This window comes from Clupea harengus, chromosome 20, assembly GCF_900700415.2.
Source record: "Clupea harengus chromosome 20, Ch_v2.0.2, whole genome shotgun sequence".
Taxonomy (NCBI): Eukaryota; Metazoa; Chordata; class Actinopteri; order Clupeiformes; family Clupeidae; genus Clupea; species Clupea harengus.
The window spans coordinates 16,315,786-16,320,785 of NC_045171.1; the positions used below are offsets into that span (position 1 = coordinate 16,315,786).

General features: G+C 49.5%; 1 protein-coding gene across 1 annotated transcript in view; it reads left to right on the forward strand.

The window, feature by feature from the left end:
• Positions 1-2,545: 2,545 nt before the first annotated feature.
• Positions 2,546-5,000, forward strand: part of insyn1 (inhibitory synaptic factor 1) — a 66,995-nt gene continuing 64,540 nt past the window's right edge. The window contains exons 1-2 of the mRNA XM_031587424.2: positions 2,546-3,103; positions 3,692-5,000. The exon at positions 3,692-5,000 is cut by the window's right edge and continues 23 nt beyond it. The gene's annotated coding sequence lies outside the window, so the exon portion shown is untranslated. The remainder of the gene's footprint in view (positions 3,104-3,691) is intronic.

Sequence of the window (5,000 nt, forward strand, 5' to 3'; positions counted from 1 at the left end):
GAAAAAGAGAGAAAGCAGAGGGAGAAGAGAAGAGGGGGGAAGGTAAATGTGGGAGAAAGATAAATGCTGTAGAAGAGGAAAAGAGGGTAGATTGAAAAGAACAGGAGAAGCAAGAAGAGGTGAATAAGGGACAGGCTGGTACATGTAAGGACAAGGCTGGCTAACCTGCCAACGGGTGCGCTAAAGGATGCAAGATGTTTCTCTTGGGCCGGTTGTGCTTTTGTGCTGAAATTACATGTTTATGAAGAGAGCCCTGCTAGACCTTTGCAAGTGCATTAAACACACACACACACACACACATACACACACACGGATAACTACATACATTTAGAGAGAAGTACAGAATGCAAGTGCTGCATGACCACTTAACACACCCCTTGCACTTCAGCCTGTACACATGCGTGCGTGTGCGTGCGCACACGCACGCACACAAACGCGCACACACAGTCACATAAAATTCACTCTTATGTAAATAGAGGTCTGGCCCCAGAGGATATCTGTAGCCTGAGATCAATACGCTTTTAATTAACAGGCACAGAAAAGGCATAGAAACGTATCAAACTGGGCTACTCTGCCTACTGCGCTCAGACCCACAGCAATAGCCCTTACATCTCTCCAGTTTACTTTATTTTTCTTAAGCTTGTCTCATTCTCCGGCTTAATTTCATCAGATGATTTATAAATCAAAGCAAACAGACCAAAGGGAATATTTGAAATCAACCCAGATGGCATCCCGTGACCTTGGGAGGGAAGTGGCCACGATCTGGCCCACGACTGGCTCACGTCAGGGCCAGAACCTTCTCAAAGTCAGCTGCCAAGTGTGTTGTTTCTTAATGAGATGTGTGTGTGTGTGTGTGTGTGTGTGTGTGTGTGTGTGTGTGCGCGTGTTTAGTGACTGACCCAGGCACATGCAAAGATCAAACACTCAGCTCATCTTAAAGGTGCAGTGTGTAGATTTATGGTCAGAATGAGCAGCAATAAAATGTAGTACTCATAGTTATGTTTGTATTAGTGTATAATTGAATTAACCATGAATCCTTGTGAATCATGTCTAATAATAATAATAACAATCATTTAATTCATGTGGTAAAAGCTAATCATACTCCAATCAGTCTGAGGCTTCACAGAGGCTGGACTGGGACTGACCATGTAGCAGTCACTGGTGACTCTCAAACGTGTGTGTGTGTGTGTGTGTTTTTGTGTGTGTGTGTGTGTGTGTGTGTTTGTGTGTGTGTGTGTGTGTGTGTGTGTGTGTGTGTGTGTGTTCAATGCCAACACATACCTGCTCAGTAAAACACAAGGCAGTCCGCCAGTCTGTCTGACGAATAACACAAACCGTGAAAGAGGCGCTTCACCACTCCAACAGAAACACTGGAGCTAAAACGCATGACAAGCGAGCAAAGTGCTGCCGCCCGTGGTGAGAACATCTGGGCAGAATATAGTGGTGTTTGAGCTCTCCACACAACCAGAGGACTGGTAATACTGATGTGGCTTTAGCATACAGATAGCAAAGTTACACACACACACACACACACGTCAGGCCCTAGGACTCTTGCCAACACACACGCGGCGAAACAATACAGATTCACACACATATGCATTCAGAGGAAAACAAGTGTGTGAATGAACTGTTATACAATAAAAACCGTACACATGAAGATATACTCAGGATAAAGAGATAGAAAGGGATGAATGGATAGATTGATACAGAGAGAGAGAGAGAGAGAGAGATACATGTTGAGAAAGACATTGTCTTTGAGACAGAAGTCTCTGCTGTTCTGTGCAATCTGAGTGGAATGACAGAATAGAGAGGAGCTGGAGCTGGAGATGGAGGAAAGGTGTGCTGTCCCTTTAAGAGCCCGAGCATAAGCCAGGCCCCTCCCCTCAGCCAGCCAGCGGCCAGCAGCCGAGTGAGTGATGCGAGGGGAGGGAAGAGAGGAGGAGGAGGAGAGAGAGAGAGAGAGAGAGAGAGAGATCTGGCAGTCGCCTAGGCTTGACATAAACTCCAGCATCATCGTCTCTCAATCCAGCAGTCAGTGAGGACGCAGCACGACGCTGGGGGGAGCGAAAGAGAGAGAGAGAGAGAGAGTGAGAGAGTGACAGAGTGACAGAGAAAGAGAGAGACAGAAAGAAAGAAATGTAAGGAGGGCAGTCAATGTAGTGAGAGCCTGAACATAGTGGAAGCAGCAGCAGCAGCAGCAGCAGCAGCAGCAGCAGTGGTGGTGGTGGAAGCAGCCTACATCTCTCTGCCTCTCACACACGCACAGATATAAACACGCTCACACACACACACACACACATACAGCAGAGGAAGAAGCAGCAGCAGCAGAAGCAGCAGCGTTTGTTGATGACAGCGGGAGGCGTTTTTTCTCTTGCCTGGGATTTGCAGCACAAGAGCAAGAGCAAGAGAGAGAGAGGGAGAGAGAAGAGAGAGAAAGAGAGGGGTAGCAGAAGTGACAGCAGCAGCAGCCTCCTCTCCTCTCCTCACCCTGGCTTCCTGCGCCTTCTCCTCCTCCTCACTGGCTCTCTTCAGTGCTGCCTCCTCCTCCTCTTCATCCTCACTTCCTCCTCCTCCACACCTCCGTCCTCGTCCTACTCTTTTCCTTTGCTTCCGACGCTCAGCTGAGGCGGTGAATGAAAGGACTGAGGGAGCTTTGTCTGCAAACAGACAGTAAGTGAGAGAGAGAAGGAGAAAGAGAGAGAAAGAGAGAAGGAATAGACAGAGAGAGTCAGAGGAAAAAGAGAGTGTGCAGTCTAGATAGAGCGCAAGCCAGAGCTTGTCAGTCGGAACAAGCGTCTGCGTCTGTGTGTGTGTGTGTGTGTGTGTGTTGGGGGGAAGAGAGCGCGAGCGAGCAAGCATCTGTGTGTGTGTGTGTGTGTGTGTGTGTGTGCGTGCGTGTGTGTGAGCAAGGCACAGAGCGAGAGGGAGGGAGAGAGCACACAAGCGTCGGCGCGAGCTAGGATGGGAGGATTCAGACCGTGCCGGAGCTAGCGGGGAAGGATGCGCCTGGCTCGGACGCGGCCGTGCCCGTTGGCTGCCACTCAGGGGCTCGTCGCTCGCACGCTGTGCCCAGGGCGCCACCACCAGCACAGCCAGGGGAAAGGTGAGTGCAGCGCCTGCATGCTTCCCAGGGGTGGCAATCATGGGCACTGCCAGCCAGGGTTTTCCTACGACACATCAGCACAGCTGAATCCTGTCCCTGTCTCTGTCTCTCTCTCTCTCTGTCTGTCTTCCTCACTGTGTCTCCCTCCCTGTCTCTGTCTCTCCCCTTAGTCTCATAATGTCCCTCTTGGACGCCTTCCTTCCTCTAACTGAGCCTCTTCTTCTTGCTGTAATTGTGACGCTTGAAAACCAACTGATGTTACATAAAATGAGGAAGGGAGAGATGGAGACTGTGACATGGGGAAGGAAGGGAGGGAGAGGAATGAATGTGGAGAAAAAATGAAGGAATAGAGAGAGAAGATCAAGAGAGTGATGAGAAATGGAGAGGAACAAAAGCAGGGAGGATGATAGAGACAGAGATGGAGAGACAGAAGGAGTCATAGAAAGATGGAGAGCAGAGTTACCGAGACGCCACAGCCAGAGAAGACAGATAGAGACATAGGGAGGGAGAGAGAGAGAGAGAGAGAGAGAGAGAGAGACTGATGAAATGAAATGAAGAAAAGCTGTGTTGTCTGTCCTGTCTCCCCAGGTGCCATGTGAGATTCCCTTCCGTGTCCTTCGGCACCAGTAGGGTGATTTGGGAACGAACGCTGCCTGCTTCGCCCCGGCGTTCCGACTCCACCAGGGTTCTGACGTGGAATTCACCCCTGCCGACTCCTTCACTGGGGGAGAGGAGAGGAGAGGAAAGAGGCGGAGGCTGGCTTTCGACTTGGTGAAAAATTCCCCTCAACCAAAACAACGAGGGAGAGAGAGAGGAAGAGAGAAAGAGGCAACCAGAGGAAGGAAGAAAAAAACAAAGTGAACACATCCTTGCCGACAGTCTGCACTTCCTGGAAGACTGGAGCTCTTCCTTAGCAACTATCACCAGTGAATTACAAAATGAGCAAATGAATAAAAACACACAAACACAGTGACTTGCCTCTTGGCTGATCCTACACCACTCTGCTCTCTGATTGCAAATGACACAAGAGGTAAGGAGGAACACGCCGACGAGAGGAAAGTTCTAGATTTTTCCGGAGTGCGGAAGGACAAGGCACAGAGGTCCTTTGGGTACCAAGGACGACCCAGTGGCCCGGATACGTCTGTCGTAGCCGGCACCAGAGGTCCCAAATCACCCTGGTCAGTGATATCCCAGAATTCCGTGTGGCTTGCTTTCGCTCTGAGACAACCCTCAGCTTCAGCCACACCTAGGGGACTTTCTACACAGCCAGGTCTTCACCTCTGGGATTAAACCCTTCTGACGAAACACACACACACACACACACGTATACCTCTTCATCGCACATTTCCTCTTCCTCCTCCTGCTCATGAGACACAACTGGGGACGTAACAGAGCGAGCTTTTTAACCACGGTCGCAGGAGGTGACCGGGAGCCAGCGTTCCTCTTTCTACTCTTCCGTCACGTCTGACGCTTTTCACACACCTGGAGTACCCTTTTTTTTCATCTTTCCCTCCAATCGGCTCTGCGTGTGTGTGAGAGTGTGTGAAAGAGAGAAAGAGAGAGAGAAAGAGAAAGAGAGAGCAGCATTCCTGAGGGAAGTCAATTTAGAAGGCATTGTCTGTTCCTTGCGGGTAAAAAATAACATGGAACCAAACCGCTTTTAAAACTTGAGGAACTGCTTGGAGCTGCATTGGTTCCGGTCTGTAGCTTGGATGCTGGTCTTTGGGGAGGTGATATACTTAAGCTGCCGATGCTGGGAGCTGTTTGTGTCCTTGCCTACTTTGCAAAACTAAGGATTTAAGAAAGAAAGAAAGAAAGAAAGAAAGGAAGAAAGGAGAAAAACAAGTTGAAAGTGAGGAACTTCAGAAAAGTGGCGCGTTAATGGGGAAAGGAAGAT